Below are 17,887 nucleotides of genomic sequence, written 5' to 3' on the forward strand. Positions count from 1 at the left end.
GTACCCCACACAGACAGACACACACACACACACACACACACACACACGCAGGTTACCCCAGCGAGGAGAACACACATAGGTAATTTTAATGAAAGAGATTCCTGTACCACATTATTAGCAATAAATCTACACCATTCTTTGTTGGTTAAAATCATTATGATCATCATCGCTATCATTACTGAACTCATTATTCTTGTGTTACTATCAGAGTAGATTTATGATAATACCCACCATTACGCCTGAGTTAAAGAAGGTGTAAAGGTTTGATTAATAGCTGCTTTCATGTTTTAATATTCAACATTTTCTCACATTTTTTCTAAATAAGGACGATGATAATTACAGGCGGTAATTACTGCTTTTGTTAGGAGTGTGTAATTAGCCACATATGCATTGTTCTTTTTTTTTTTTTTTTTTAAAGCACATATTTGGGAGCTGGATCATAAGTCTAGGGGTGGGCAAACAGAACTTGGACAGGTCACCCACGGACGTTTTGACAAATCGAGAGACGGGTCCGCAGCTCTGCTCCATGGCTATCTGCCCGGGACACCAGGAATTTGTTTTGAATGAAACCAGGTGAGGTTGGAAATGAAATATTTGGAGGAGTTTACTAGGAGGGGTGGTGCTCCTGTAGACCTGCGGGTGTCTGAGATTTGCTTGTCAAGAAGCAACTCTGGCTCAGCCATAAGGCCTCATAAGGCCTCATAAGACCTCGGACTCGCGGGCCCGGCCTGGGGCAATGTGGCCCTTATCTGTGTGCTCCCTGGTATAAAAACGCCCGGGCCTTGTCTTCTCCCGCCCAGCGGACGCCAGGCGCGCAGTCAGCCCCGCATCCGTCATCTTCCCGCATTGAATTAGCCCAAGAGCTTCCTCCGAGCTCCCAGACTATCTGTCCCTTAAAGGTTACACGCTGCCGTGCCTCGCTTTGTCTTCCTCGTGCCCTTTCCTGGCAAAAATGGAGACATCACATCCTTGCCCAGCCCCGGCTCAGTATTTATGAAGGTTTTCTGACAAATAGGCAGGCTGGCCACGCATGGGTGACTGCCTTCATTCCGCACTTGGCTTGTTTACATAGGACCAGCACCATTTCCACGGATTAAACAAATCACAGGGAGAAGGAGACATTTATAACCCGCCAACGAGGCCACAGGCAGTTGGAAAAAAACGTGCTAGTGAGTGTGTTGCGCGACTGTGCAAAGGCAAAATGAATGCCCTGTCTGCAAGGCTGACCTTCGGGAGAGGGTAATCCCGGCAGCCCCTGAGTGTTTGCCGCACTCGAGGGACATGTGTCCAGAGGGGCTGCGTGGATTCGCGCGTCAGGGAGGGTCCAGACTACTGGCTAGAGTACCATTCAATTACTCGGAGTTGGACCTCTCCCCAGGACACACACAAAGGCCAGGAGCGCGAGTGCGCGTTCCCTCTTCCAGAGTGTGTGTATGTGTGTGTCTGTGTGTGACTGTGCCAGTGGGACACTGTGCGCGCGACCATCGCAGGACCCTCCATCCAGCAGTTAACCCTTGGCAGGCTGGTTCAGGAGACAGGAACTCCGAGAGGGCGCGCTTCTGCTCTACTCCAGCAGGGCTGTTTTACAGGCCTGCGCGAGGTGCGGGCGGTCCCATGTGCGCGCGCGCGTGTATATGGGTGTGTGTTTGTGTAGTGGGTGTGTAAGAGAGACAATGTGTGTGCTTGCACGTGGCGTGTGCGCGTGTGATCAAGTGTAAATGTGGCGTGTGAGAGTGTGGTGTGGGCGTGCGCAGTGTGCATGTGTGGCTTGAGTGTGTGCACGCGCGAGAAGTGCGTGTGTGGGCGCGAGTGCAAGTGCGCGCGCGTGTGTTTACACTTCCAGAAGTCAAATCCTTTGTAGGACTCCCCCTTGCTTCACCCGGAAGTGTTCGGTGACCCCTCTACCCAATTAATGAAAACAAAGCAAAGGGCAAGAGCGGGCCTCCGACTGCCCGGAGCTTGCAGTGCTGGACGCCAGGTCGGCGTGAGCCTGGTTGCTCGCTGCGCGGAGGCTGCTGTGGTTCGGGGCTGGGGCTCTGCACTCCCGCTCCCGGCTCCCAGCTCCCCGCCACCCGCAGCCTCCTAGCGCCGCTGCCGCGGGCACCGCCGGGGCTTCAGTGACACCAGGCACCCGCCCCGGGCCGCGGGAGGAGGAAATTCCCTGCAAAATAGCAATGGTTCCGAGAAAAGGATCACAACAAAATATTGAATAAATTCCCTTTTAATTTATTTGATCATTCCACATTACGGGGCTATGAATTGCTCAAATTTGATAACAAGTACTCAATTCAACTCATTATGTAAGTTAAATTAGACTTCGATAAAATTTCAGTGGCGCGCAGTGGTTCCTCGAATGAAATGTAATTTGTGCAAGAATTTGTTGTATCTGTCACAAATATTTCCAATTAGCGACCGTAATTATTTGATAGTTTCTGCAATTATGGCTTAAACGGGTGAATTTGGGACTGTGGAGGACCCTAATTGGCCTAAATTTGATATTTTGCATATTTGCATAATGAGGAAATTGGTAGAAAATTGTGTTCATTCATTTGTGAAAAATCCTATGAATTTTATGAATTTGAAAGCTCTGTTTGTGCAGACTGTGACTTTGCCTGCTGATCCCTGAGGAGCTGACGCTGAACGCCTGAATGGGCAGCGCGCCAACTTCGCTGCTCCAGGAGGGGGATGGGGAGGGAGAGGAGGAGGAGGAGGAAGAGGAGAGAGGGGAGGGGGAAGGCTGTGGTAGCGGTGGGCGGAGGCGGGACCATGGCGCATGCTCCGCGACGGCCGACGCCGCGGATGGAATCCCCCGGCTCATCTCCTTGGGGGTGAGACTGGGTGGGATGGGGGTAGGTGGGGGAAGTTGCGTGGGGTGTTATACCCGCCCGGTTACAGGCCGCTGCCCTGTAGTATAACTGCGCGCGCGCGTGCACACACACACGTACACACACACTTGCTCTCAATGAGAAATGTACCCAATCTGCTAGGTGGAAGGGGTAATTGTGGAGGGGTGAGGTCTTGAGATGATGGTAACTGTGCACTTGTTTAAGTTAAATTGCCAAAGCTTCTCCTCTCAGTAAAAACGTTTGATCTATGGCGCTGTCAATTTAAAGTGTTTAAAGAGAAGCAAAAGCATAGATTTTAAGCTGCTTTGCCCAGCACCCATTCATCATGCATCAGAGATTTTAAAGTTTCATGGTTGCTGTGGTTTAACATCTCAACTCTCTGACACAAGAATCTGGATGGAGGAAATAGCTCTGCAGTCAGAGGCTTACGACTAAAGGAGAAGGATCACGGCAAAAAATAAAATGCACAAAATACTCATTTCTGCCCAGGCAAAGAAACGGTGGTCTGTTTTAAGGGTACAGGGTATGCTAATAATTATAAATAGAATTGGAACCCACTTTTCACCAAAAATTACTAAAACAATACCACCAGTTTCTTTACAGGAGGGAGATGGGAGAAACTAGTTCAAAAGAAACCAAACAAAATCCCCAAACACTCCATCTCCCTTCTAATAAATAATGTTTTCCCCCAATTATTTTGTTGCAAATATCCTGTATTTTCATCAAAACCCATCAAAAAAGTCATCCTTTATGATTCTTGAATGTAACATTTTAGATACTTGCTTAATTTCTATAGATCTTAGATGCATAAAACCAAGCAAAACAGACTCATAGTGAAGAACATGATAATACCTGGCTTTGCAGTTAAGTGCTCTGTAAAACTGCTGTACTTGTGAACATTACTTTTGCTGGGAAAGACTTTCTTATCTACATGGAAGTGGGTAATGTGAGTGTCTAACAGGCTATAAATGCTTAAGTGCTTTGTTTCACAGTGCATTTTCAGTAAAGGTCAAAATAAATTCATCTTCCTTTAATGCAGTATTTATGTTTGTGCAAGGTTTGGAATAAAATCACCATTAAAATTCCATATGAAAAAACGAATAGGAAAATGGGAGCTGTGTCTTTGGTTCAGTTTTTTTGTAGATGGAAAGGTATCATTTGAGGATGGAAACAAATAGAAGAAAACCAGTCAGTCACTTCAGACAGAATTTGAACACTGCAAAGATATTATTTTACTAATATTTAAAGTGAATTAAATAGGTGTTTTTCAATTTTAATTAAAATATTCTTGAGAACAGTAAAAGACAGATGACCCTGGTGTCCAATGTTCAGAAAATAGGGGCAATAACATCCTTGCCCATATCACAGTATTTTGATAAAAGATCCAACAAGAATATTGGGTATTAGGTCTCCCACTATTATGCTGTTGTTGGTGGCAGCATCGTCATGATCACTATTATTATTATAAATAGCAGTAGTAGTAGTATTGTGACATTAGTATTAAGATAACATGTAAAGAAGGATCTTGAGGGCAGAGTTGAAAATTAGCCCAGACTTCCTTCGATTACAGCATGAAAAGGAGCAGGTCATTCACATCTTTTTCTAGCTTGCACACATGATCAGTGATCACCATGAGTAGAATCATCTTCAAATACAAAGAATAATAGTTCATTCTCTTCTTCATTTAACAACACATCGTGTTAAATTTGGGGGATATAGATATTATTTATTTAACCTGTTCAAGAAGTCATGAAGCATCACTTAAGTGCTGAAATTTAAGGCCACCTTTAATCACTGGGGTGAATAAGGAACACAAAAGAATATTAAATTGAAGATGCAGGATCTGCCTCAAGCTTAGGACCAAGACACAGTATTAATTTTTGTACCTTTTTTGTGAGTTCATTTTTAAAAAGAAAATTAAACAAAGAGCACTTTTGTGCAAGCATTAAGCTTCCAATGTTACCCTACACCTATTTTGGTTTTCCCTTTGTATAAATATATCTAAGTTTTTGTTGGGCTTATTATGAACAGGACAGTATTCCCACTGCAAAAGCTTTTTCAGAATGATCTAAAATGTCAGTCCTTTTGGTACTCACATGACGTAAACCTCCACAGTAAAAATGTTGGTGAAAATCAAGATGGGGAAAAAAAAGAAAAAAACTACCACTCCAGTTCCTTTAAATCAAAACATTGTTTTTTTGGCCGGGCATGGTGGATCACATCTGTAATCCCAGTACTTTGGGAGGCTGAGGCGGGTGGATCACTTGAGGTCAGGAGTTCAAGACCAGCCTGGCCAACATGGCAAAAACCGTCTCTACTAAAAATACAAAAATTAGCCGGGTGTGGTGGTGCACACCTGTAATTCCAGCTACTAGGGAGGCTGAGGTGGGAAAATCGCTTGAGCCCAGGAGGCAGAGGTTGCAATGAGATTGAGCCACTGCACTCCAACCTGGGTGACAGAATGAGACTCTGTCTCAAAAAAAAAAAAAAAGAAAAGAAAAGAAAAGAAAAAGACAAAGAAAAAAAAATGTTTGTTGTGGGTTTTTTGGTTTTGCTTCTGTTTCCTACCCCCACTTCCCATCCTCAACCCCCAGGAAACATTTGTCGCTATCGTTGTATATAGCTCAAGATAAATTTGTAAGGTTTAGGGTTGGAAATATGATCATTTACTAAGTATTGGATCTAATTAAATCCACAGAGAAGAAGATTCTGGTGGTTTGTGAGACTGCAGGAAATGGTTGCCCTCCCCAGGCCAGTCCCCACCCCAAGATCAAACATAGCCTTTCATTCCTGGAGAAAGTCGGATTCCCTGCAGTTTTGTGGGCTTGCTCTCAGCAGAGGAGAGGCTTGTAGGAAGCAAAGCCATAGCAACCCCTCTACAGGAACCCTTTCCTTGGTTCCTTACTCTGAACATTTTAGGCTGAAGCCTTCATATATGGGCTCCCCTTCTCATCTCTTTTTTTCAGAAAAATGTATGCTGAAAAAAGTATTCACACTATAAAATCTGCTGGAAAGTGGTGAGATAACAAAACCTCCTAACTTGGGTTTATCCAGCAGAATTATTTTAGGATTTTCATTTTAATAGGTTATTCTTATATATTTTCTTTTATTGCATCTCTTTCTTCTCTCCTTTTCAATCACCAACTACTCCATCGAGGCCATCATCATTTGCACTAGGATTATCACAGTAGTCTCCTAACTATCTGCTCTGGCTCTAGTCTCTTCCCTAATCAGTTCATTCTGCCTGGGGCAGACAAGCTAATGTTAATGTTACCCTGCTCTCATCAAATTCATCTTGTACGCTAACTATGCCAACAGCTCACCCTTTCATAGAGAATAAAGTCCAAACTCTATGAACCTGTTTTCACGTCTCTCAATAATCTGGCTCGTCTTCATGTCCAAACTTATCTCCTACTGCTCACCCACCGAGCCCCGTATTCCAGCAAGATTTGTTTCAGAACACCCCCTTGCATACTTCAATCACAGTTTTCTACACCAGGAACACCCTTCTGTCTTTTTGCCTGTTTCCTATAGGTCATTTAAGAGGTAGCCTACCAGCACCCCCCAATACCACCACCCTCTGCCAATGAATTTGCTTATTCATTCTTTCTTTCATTCAATAAACATTTATCAAATGTGCCAGGCACTATCCATATGTAAATTGCTGGGGAGACAAAGATGAAGAGACCAAGCCCCACGTCCTCAATGGAGATGACATCATGTAGTAGGCAAATAACAACAATGCCATGTACTAAAAATCCTATGACTAGGATATAGACAAAGTACAATGAGAATGTCCCAGTCCCTTCATTGCTTCCCATTCTAAGTTCTTCCTCTTAAATTAAACCCATCATGCCCACGGAAGCTCACCCTACATTGCCTAGTACTATTGGTTAGTTCCTCAAGAATAAAGGACTATCTCCTTTCGTGGTCCTCAGAACTCCCAATACCAAGCTTTGGAACATAGATATTGATTGATCGATAAGTGGGCATGGTTGTAGTTATATAACTGTCACTTTCAGTTATATGAGTCAAACCTGGTTGTTCTGTAGGGTGGAGGGACCACCATGAAAAACAGTAGTGGCCTCTTTTAGTCACACTGTAATGGCCTGGTTTTCCTAGCATCTGACACTCTTTGGGTAAGGCTAAAATGGGCACCCAGAATTGTGAATATAACTTTATTCATGGTGGCTTATCCCAAATGTTGTAGATTGTATAATAAAGAGCCAAAGAGTAGTAGGTAAATAAAGATAATTTAATTAATTTACAAAACATCACTCAGGCCGGGCGCGGTGGCTCAAGCCTGTAATCCCAGCACTTTGGGAGGCCGAGGCGGGTGGATCACGAGGTCAGGAGATCGAGACCATCCTGGCTAACATGGTGAAACCCCGTCTCTACTAAAAATACAAAAAACTAGCCGGGCGAGGTGGCGGGCGCCTGTAGTCCCAGCTACTCGGAGGCTGAGGCAGGAGAATGGCGTGAACCTGGGAGGCGGAGCTTGCAGTGAGCCGAGATCGCGCCACTGCACTCCAGCCTGGGTGACACAGCGCGAGACTCCGTCTCAAAAAAAAAAAAAAAAAAAAAAAAAAAAAAAAAAAAAAAACATCACTCAATTACTGGTGTTTGTTTGTTTGTTTTGTTTTTTGTTTTTATTTTTGAGACAGGGTCTTGCTTATCACCAAGGCTGGAGTATAGTGGTGTGATCTCAGCTCACCACAGCCTCGACCTCTCAGGCTCAAGTGATCCTCCCACCTCAGCTTCCCCAAATAGCTGGGACCAGAGGTGCAAGTCACCACACTCAGCTAGTTAAAAAAAAAGTCTCACTATTGCCCAGGCTAGTGCTGTCACCTTGATCATGTCCCCAATATCTCCACTATCATTCCAATATCCCTACTGCCACTACCATAATTGTTAGTAACAGAAGTTCTTTATCATGGGCCAAATCTGGTGGCATATACCACACACCCCTTATTATCGATGGTAACAGACACTGACTTCATAAAGAATGTTACAGAATTCTCTTATAAACTCAGTCCAAAGTAGCATCATGCTTATGTTAATATAACTGCATATATAAGTAAGGTACAACTCAGCTATGAAAAGGCACAGAATTTTAAAAGTATTAGGCCAGGTTTGAAATCTTTACACTGTTGACACATGAGCCTTTCGATAAAATTGGAAAATATAATGAGAAGTATTACAACATCGCGTATTCAGAATTGGAGTAGTCACATCACAGATAGATCTGCTAGATCTCCATCAAATCATGTTATGCAAGAGGAATCAAAGGGCCATTTTGTGTCTGTAGCCTCATTAGAAAGACTCCTTGTTCAGAATATGGAATGGGCCAGGTTGTCACTGTCCACGTACCCACCTAGTCAAGGTGGATCTTAGACTAACAGGCCTTAAAAATAAAATCTAAATTTCCTAGGAAAACTTCCTATTTCACATAGTGGATTAAACAAATGTATTTGTCTGTGCTCTCCATGTAAGATTTTCTGAAATGATGGTAAAAGAATAAAGAAGGCACCAACCAAAACAGGCAGATAGCAAGAGAGGAGGTGACAGCAGAGGAGAAATGCAAGCAAAATTTTGGAAGCTAGAATGCATAAGTGCAAAGAATAACTGACTTAGCAGACCCTCCCAAAACTGAAGCTTCAGCCCTCAGTGGGGGAAATTAACAAGGAACAAAGCAATGCAAACCACAGAAGCTCAGAGAGGTTCAGGAACTAGAAACACCATAGGTGTCTCTAAAGGTGGTAGTATCAGGAGTGATTGCAAACAAGAGGCATGGTCAAGTCCTTTAAAGACAAATTAGGTGGGGTGCGGTGGCTCATGTCTGTAATCCCAGTACTTTGGGAGGCCCAGGCAGGTGGATCACCTGAAGTCAGGAGTTCCAGACCAGCCTGGGCAACATGGTGAAACCTCATCTCTACTAAAAATACAAAATTTGCTGGGTGTGGTGGCGTATGCCTATGATCCCAGCTACTTGGGAAGCTGAGGCAGGAGAATCACTTAAACCTGGGAGGCGGAGGTTGCAGTGAGTTGAGATCATGCCATTGCTCTCCAGCCTGGGCAACAAGAGCAAAACTCCATCTCGAAAAATAAATAAATAAATAAATATAAATTAATCCCTCCATCCCCACAACCACTCAAACTAGGTTAGAGATTTCCCTTTGGAGATGTTGAACCAGAAAGGATTTGGGGACACCAGTCAAGATAGGGATGAGGTAGAATGTTAGAAACATGGGGAGCGAAGTGAAAATCCACATACTGAATGGCAAGTTCTCCAACCCTCTTCCTCTATTCGGCTCTCCCAACACTGGGAGCCAGTGTTTTTACCTCTCAGGAAGGCATCTAGAGGATTCTTCTTCCATGAACTTAGACACAGACTTGACCATCGGAGATTCCCTAAGAAAAATAGCTGGATGCTATACAGTAAAGCCTACCAGTCAAAAAGGCCACCTTGCACACAGAACTTATTATCAGAATTGTAGTGCTTTGCTTATTTACTTATTCATGTATATACTTCTTCTAGTGCCTCACTTTTAAATATGATTAGATAACCAAGTCTATCAGACATTTGAGGAAAGCTTCTTTTTTTTTTTTTTTTTTTTTTTTTTTTTTTTTTTTTTTTTTTTTTTTGAGATGGAGTCTGGCTCTGTCACCCGGGCTGGAGTGCAGTGGCCGGATCTCAGCTCACTGCAAGCCCCGCCTCCCGGGTTCACGCCATTCTCCTGCCTCAGCCTCCCGAGTAGCTGGGACTACAGGCACCCGCCACCTCGCCCGGCTAATTTTTTTTTTTTTTGTATTTTAGTAGAGACGGGGTTTCACCGTGTTAGCCAGGATGGTCTCGATCTCCTGAACTCGTGATCCGTCCGTCTCGGCCTCCCAAAGTGCTGGGATTACAGGCTTGAGCCACCGCGCCCGGCCGAGGAAAGCTTCTAATGGAAAAAGCAGAGACAGAAACAAACAGAATAAAAAGGAACTCAGAGAAAAAAGACCAGAGCATAAGCAACTTCAAACAAATCAACAGACAAAGTACAATTATTAGGAGATAGGAGACACTGCTGAAGCCACAAAACAAAAACAGGAGAACATTCGAAAGAGAACATTCAGAGAGTGAGGAAAAAAAAACCTCCGGGAATTTAAAAGTGTAATAGTAGAAGTGAAAGATTCAATAGTAGAGATGTAAGATAATGCTGAGGAAGTCTCGAAATAAATAGATTAAAATGAAATGGAAGGAAAGAAAATTAGAAGACCCAACTAATAGGAATTCCAGTAGATAACAGAGAAAATGAGAAGAACAATTTCAAATAAATGATACAGGAGTGTGTCCTAGAGCAGATGGGCATGCGTTTCCAGGTTGAAACTGGAGCACCATGAATTTAAAAAGACTTTTCAGCAGGTACACCACCAACTGAAAAATTTGAAGGGAGCAGGACTGAGGGCCGCTAAGCTATGGGGCAAGCAACTGAGAGTTGTCACTATAGGCCTTGTAGTATAATTTGACATTTTATATAGTTATGGGTACTACACCGATAGGAACAAAATTTAAACTAAAATGTATATAATTAAATTTTCTAGTGAGAAGGAAACAGACACAGCATTGGGAAAGAGAAGCAAATACTTAGGATTGTTTAAAAATATAACCTGACATAGGGAACCATTAGCAAAGTCTAGACGCTACCTCTTAGATTTTTGTGCATGTTTTCCGTCATCCCAAGTGCTGCACTTTGACTTGAATAAGAGTATGAGATCTGAGTGCCCTGCTCCCAGAATATGATCAGGAGATACTAATTTGAATTGGAATTCTTTTTTTTTTTTTTTTTTTTTTGAGACGGAGTCTCGCGCTGTGTCACCCAGGCTGGAGTGCAGTGGCGTGATCTCGGCTCACTGCAAGCTCCGCCTCCCAGGTTCACGCCATTCTCCTGCCTCAGCCTCCGAGTAGCTGGGACTACAGGCGCCCGCCACCACGCCCGGCTAGTTTTTTTTTTTGTATTTTTAGTAGAAACGGGGTTTCACTGTGTTAGCCAGGATGGTCTCGATCTCCTGACCTCGTGATCCGCCCGTCTCGGCCTCCCAAAGTGCTGGGATTACAGGCTTGAGCCACCGCGCCCGGCTTGAATTGGAATTCTTAAGACTCCTGGGTTGGAGTCTGTTTGCCACTGATAATTGGGTGACCTCAGGATTGCCCCTGACCTCTCTGGACCACAGTGTCTTTGCATACAAAATTAGAGGTTGTCCAAGATCAGAAGTCACAAATTGGCAGCCCAGAAATTAAACCTGGCCCACAGACATATTTTTTTAGGCTCACCAAGTATTTTTAAACATTTTAAAGTTTGAGATACCTAGCTTTTCTTTAAAATTCAGAAGATCTGGCAACAGTGAACTCATATTCTTGGGAAAAACTCACTGGCACTGATGGGGCATGAATTGCCATGTAGCCACAGGCACCTCTCCGGCCATCACTGCTGGGCCCCACTAGGCATTTGAGTTTAAGAACTCTGGGCTAGATGATGGTTTGGGTCCCTTCCAAGTCTAACATTTCGCTTATTCATTTGATCATTTATTCATTTAATGAACTTTCTGCATGCTATTACATTAGACACTGGAGACACAAAAATGAATACAACAGAGTCCTTACCCTCAGTGAGTTCACAGTCTGTAGAAGAGTGCTTAAAAATATTTACAACACTGTGAAATATTTGCCAAATAAGGCTCATATCATGTGCAGTAGGGTCTCAGAGAATGGGTCATTTCAATGAAGAGATATCAGGAATCTTCTTAGAAGCTGCTGATATTTGAGCTGGTTTTTGAAATGCATCAGGGGGACAAGAGGACAGCTTAGGTCCTGTGCTCGAAATAGTCCATGGACTAGCCCACCATTCCTAGTGGTGTATAACATTTTACATGAAAACCTCAGAGACACCTGAACAGCTGAGCAGAAAGCTAGGGATAAAGTATAATGTAATGGTATGTCAATGTGTTCCTGTCACAGACCACCAGCAACAAATGGATTTGTTGACATATTGTAAGGAAAGAGAACATGCACCATGAAGAACCATGAGGCAGCTCAGTAACAGGGGTTAGAAAGGACTACTTATAGGACTTGGACTTGAGTTACGTCATTTGGAGGAGCGTTCAAGGAAATAGGGTTCTGCTGTGCATTGGATTCTATCAGGAAATAAGATAAATCTTTGATTATCTTAACAAATCTTATCTAAAAGATGAGAAGAATGAAGTGAGGCTAAAGCCGTAATTGGCAAAGCAGAAGCAGTTGTTTCTATTAGCCTGATAAGGGAATGTCTGATCATTTTTTTGGTTTGGACAATGTTCTTGTTCTGGTTTGAGTTCAGACACGACTATGAAGGGGTCTTGATTTGCCTTATCATCATATTCACAGAGTGGCCTTGTCTGGAGTTCTGTGAAAGTGTCTGTGTTCAACAGGAGACTACTAAGGCCTACCTGTGAGGGCCAGGCAGGCTCCTGATGGCAGAGGCAGCTTTTCTTTTTCTCAGGTCTTAGTGTCTTTGAGAGCTTCAAAGGCTGGAAAGCCCTCTGTCACTTTCTCTCCAATTCCCTGTTTAAGTTTATATTCAGTTCAAGCAAGACTTATTTGTCCAATGCTGAAGGGCTCATTTAGAAACTCTGTAATGCTACTCTCCCCGGAAAATGTGCCTGGTCAGTCCTGACCGTGTCCTGGACCGGGTCTTCATGACCTGGGATCACACAGCCAGGTCTGCCCAGACCTTTTCTCCTCATTTTCGTAGACAAACAGCTTGTTTCTGCACAGAGCTGCTGTTTTGTTGTTACCCTGCTGTAAAAGCATTTTTCATCCAAAGGTGTTCACATTTACTACCACTCTATGAAATCAAGGCCCTCAGAACTGGAAATGACTAACCAGTCTTCCTGTCACCTGTTTCTTCTGAGTTCAGTCCACCTTCTCTGTCGCCAGAATCACTGTCCTACATCTCTACTTTAAGGAGTCCCTGCCAGTTCTCTCTCCTCCTCCTCTTGGAGAGAGAGGGAGCTCATTTATTGTACAGCCCAAGGTCCTTGGCAACCCAGCCCCAGCCCACCTCTGTGGTCTCATCTCCCACCAGACAGTTTCCATCCCCACACACCCAGGAACTTCCCCAACTGGATGCCCCTGCACCACTCTCTCCTTTGCTTTGCCCGGCCAAGAATTCATCTTCCCCGCAGTGTTAGTAACTCCCTTTCCCTCGCTTATTGTACTTATTTTTCATATATCCAGGACCATACATGTCTTTTTGGGCTATGATTGTGATCTGTCTCATTCATGGAAGGCACAATGTCTTGGCATCCCCAGTGCCTAGCATGATGCCTGGCAGAGAATACTTCCTGCACGAATCTATAAAGAAAATCTATATATAGAAAGGGACCCTTCTACCTCATTCTACAGCAGTAGCCTTCAGCCTGTGTTAAAACACTTCTCCTGATAGGCACATCGCTAGCTCCCAAGGTGGCCCATTTTAATTCTCCATAGCTTTGTTAGAAAGTTCTTCCTCATCTCAGTCTCAGATTTGTCTCTCCCCCAAATCCAATTCCTTTTGAACACTTGAAGTCAGCACTTTTGTCCTTCTTATCTTCTCTTTTCCAGGAGAACACTTGGGTTTTTGCTCTCCTGGTTATTCCTCTGGACACGTTCCACTTTGCTACAATCTTCTTAAAGCACGAGGCCCAGAACTGGACACAATTTTCCAGATGTGGTTTGAGGAGTTTAGAGTAAAAGGGACCCATCAGCTCCCTCATTTGAGTCTAAAATCCCATTTGATTATTTGGCCCCATTGCCCTTGAGCTTATAGTCAATTCAAAGCCATAGTCTTTCAGGATTTTTATGTTTTGTAAATGTTGCAGCTAATTCATGTCTCTCTTAACTTGCACGATTGATTTTTTTTTTTGGACCCATGGATAGAAGCTTGCATTCATCCCAGTTACATTTCATCTTGTTGTATTTAGCCCATTATCTTATCCTTGGCAAGGACTTGTTGCATCCCAGTTCTATTCCTGATTGGCATATTCTACAGTTTCAATGATCATGCTCCTTACATCATCTTCCAAATTAATACAAATGTGAAACAGAATCAAATTAAGATCAGAGCCCTTATTCTCTTTCCTTCTGCCTTATTTTCTTTTTCTTCTTCTCTTACACTCTTTCCTCCCTGTCTTGTTCCAAAAAGTTGCAAGGCTGCTCCCTAGGGCATTTTACTACAAAACTCTTAAGATGACACACATTCAAATCGGCTCATTTCCAGATAGTCATGCAACTAGTTATGAATCCAGCCAAGGTCCTGGCATCACACACATTGTTTCTGTCATGCCTACAGGATACAGTAAGAGGCAAGCCTTCCCTGATTCGAGATTTATTAGGTCTATGATAATTCTGTGTTTTGTTTGTTGTGACTTGTCCTGAAGACTTTGAGGCCAGTTTTCTCTTCTAGGAGCTCACAATCTATTCTTTTAGTATTTTGTTCTAGAATCTTCTTTGGAACAAACAAGATCGCCTTTTCACAACCCCAGTGACATTTAGATATCTCCCATTTTCTGAAACATGAAAAATAATGATATCTGCAGAATATCTATATGTAGTAACTCTACAGTGATATTTTCCTAAGGTTTTGGTTTTGTTTCTAAAAAGAAAGTCTAATTTAATTTAGAAACTCAATAAATTTAAGCCACTTCAAGAGGAGCACACCAAGTGTAGACTTCAGACATTTAATATAATTCAGTGAAGATCTCAAAGCTTTCTAACCCTGCCTAGATTTGCATTGGCATTTCTCTTCCTCCTTCCATCCCTACCTGCTATAAGTGAGCTTTAAGGAGGTTACTGAGCACTTTAGTGCTGAGGCTAGTCTAGTTCGGGGACTGATAATCATAAATGATCCTAATCCATGATCATAAGTCAGCTTTTCTGTCAGTGGAATATACTTGGATACTTAAAATCTGAGCCTGAAGATCCTAATCAAACCCAAACCTATGCCAATGTGTAGAATAATTGGAAAGGAAATGGCTAAGAATGTTTAACTCTCCTCTCCTGCTCTCATAGTCCTCATGGGTTGCTGGCCAGTAGGGAAAGAGAAAAGAGCCTCAACAATAACTTGACCTAACCTGGATAGTGCAGGTAGAGATTGTGCTGAAGTTGGAAAACTTTATAGAGCTTTGGGTTCAGCAAAAACGCCTGAAGTACTTCTTTCAAAGTCAGTTCAGACATTACTTTCTATAAGAACCTTTTTGGAATTTTCCCCAGGCTGGGCTGAGCCCCAGAGCATCCTGGGCACATCTCTGTCACCACCTTTACTAAAGCATTTTGCAATGACATTTTTGACATGTTGGTCTGCCCACGCCATACCTTGATTTCTTCACAGGGCAGGGGCTGTCTTATTCATCCTGGGCTCCTAGTGCCTAGCACTGTGCTTGGCATGAAGCAGGGGTTTGACAAATATTTACTAAATGTAATGGAGTGATTTTTCAAGGCTTTTAAGTTCATAATGTCCACTGTACATTTTGTTCAGCTCTCCCTCTTAATTTTAAAAGGCCATATGAAATTTAATACATTATTTCGGATTCATGAACACTTTGCTCATTACATTAGTCTTGTTAAAGGAGTCCATTATTCTAGAAATCTTGTTAGAAGAGAGCTCTTTGTCGCTGTAGACTTTTCCATGGATTGCTGGAGCTTGAGAGGACGGGGGTGCCTCATACCATCTGCTTTCTTAGGATTCCAGAATGTTAAGGAGAAGGGAACACCTTAGACATCATCTCATCAAGTCCCCCAGTTTGAGAATGAGAAACTCCAGTTCAGAGATTTTTCCAAAGACACAAGAAGGTGACAGGGTCAGGATTAGAACCCCAGTCCTGTAAGCCTAAATGCCCATTCCACGACACTCCCTGGCCACCCCATGGCATCTGCTAACTGGACCTGTGGCTTCCCCCTCCCGTTCAGGTTGCAAACTGTGTTCCCTGCTTAGTCTGTGGGGCTGGGCCAGCCTCCAATGGAGGAGCAGCCTACACAGGTCATTGCAGGGTGTGGGACCTGAAGGACAAATAAGCGGGACTTCCTGCTTGATCAGCTGCCCCGGCAGTCGCTCATTCCCTGTGTGTGGTTGCTGTGGCTCCTAAAGTGTCCTGTCACCCTCCTTCTGAAAGAAGACTTGCTAGTGTCGACATCTGGATGAGGAAACAGAGGCTCCCATGTGGCAGTTGGGAGCGGTCCTTTGTCAGAAGCAGCAAAGGCACTGATTTGCTGTTGTAAGGGTGGAAACAATTCGTGGACTGGGGCTCTGGTAGCTTAGAGGGAGCTCTAAGCTCTAACATTACTTAGAGGTAAATGTTGCTCCAGGAAGCTCTCCCCCTGAGGGCAGGTGGGTTGGAAAACCACAGCCAGGTGGGCTCCGAATGGGCTTTCAGGGGCCTTGGGCACATTATGAGGGCATGTGTCACAGGCTGAGTACTTCCCCTAAAGAGCTGGTCAGGCATGTGTTAACTTTAGGCTCCAGGCCATTCAACATCCCCCCACCTGAAGGGAAGCAGCAGACTCCAGCCCTCCTGTCCCCATGGAATGTGTGGGTACTTTGCAGTACACCGGGGCCTGGGGTGGGGCAGGAGCCTCTGGGTTCTTCTGTGGTTCTTCTCTCCCTTTCTAGCACACACAAACATGAACTTTCTAGGGCTTTTCCTTCTCCTTCTGGGAACTCAACAGCCTGTGCGAGGAGGAAGGGGTACAATTCCCCACTTCGGACAAGCAGCAGCCACAGACCAGCCCCCGGGCTACTACAGGTGCCTTTCCAGTCTCCGTTTGTCCACTCTGTTCTCTTGTCCTCATTTTCCAGTGAAGAGGAGCACGGGGGCATGTGGCATGCTGGGGCAGTGCGAGGGGAGCTAGAGGAAGCGTCCTGCTAGGTGTTTCCCACCCCCAACAAAGCTCTGTTGCAAATCATGTTTTCGTTGTATTGTGTAATGATAATCATCATAATAATAACAAAACTTTGACTTGAATAGTATCTAGAACTTCTAACTACTTTCTAGAGCTGTGAAATGGGAACTGAACAGCAAGAAGGGTAGTGGGCAGTCCTGGGGGGTCATGGGAATGTAAGTGTGCGCCCATCCTCAGATACCTGGCCTCGGACCCCTCAGAGGTGTCTTGCCTTCACTGCTCCCCTTAGCTCCTACAGCAGGAGATGGAGCAGGGGTGGGGCGGGCGGGAGGGAGGCAGGGTGGATATGGGCGGGCCTGAGGACTAAGCAACGGCAAGGATGTGGATGCCATCAACTGGCAGAGTACCCAGCATGTGGTAGCCACTGGGTGGGCGTCAGCTCCCTGTCTTCCTCTTGCCTCCTACTCAGCCCCAAAGGAGTGGAGCCAGGGTGGCTGCATGTGGCCATGCAGGCCGGGCACTGTGAGCCTCAGGCACACCATTCACGTGGACAGCAGTGGAACCTCCTGGAGTTCCAAAACAAGGCGACCCTGCCCTGTACTCTCTTGCTTTGACTTCTAGACACGAGGCATTCGACTGCTGCCCTGGAGGGAGGGCAAAGGTATCCTGTGCTGTGTGGATTACCCACTATGGGTCAGGCAAGCCCAGTCCTACTTTCATGAAATGTATGGTTCTGTTGGGGAGATGGCCAAGGAGCCAGGTCATTACAATGCAGTATATGGCCACAGGAGGACAAGCGCTATGAGAGCACATGGGAAGGCAATGACCCAGCCATGGAGGAGGCGAGGTGGGGGGTCTCCATAAGGTTCCCTAGGTGCAAAGATGTCCAAGGCAGCCATTATGTAAAAACACCTTACAGCAGGCCCTTTTATGATATATTATTTCTCAATCTGGGTGTCTTATAAGCAGACAGATCTCGACAGGTAGTTTTTGAGGACAGAAGAGTTCAAGGTTTCTTTAGTCTCCAATTTCCATTAGCCAAATGAACAATGGCGGCCACAGTCCATCAGTAAGGACATTCCACATTGCAGACTCTGAAGTGACAATGGAATATGTGCTCCAGAGTTCAAGGACAAAGGACAAC

This window comes from Theropithecus gelada, chromosome 6, assembly GCF_003255815.1.
Source record: "Theropithecus gelada isolate Dixy chromosome 6, Tgel_1.0, whole genome shotgun sequence".
NCBI classification, from domain to species: Eukaryota; Metazoa; Chordata; class Mammalia; order Primates; family Cercopithecidae; genus Theropithecus; species Theropithecus gelada.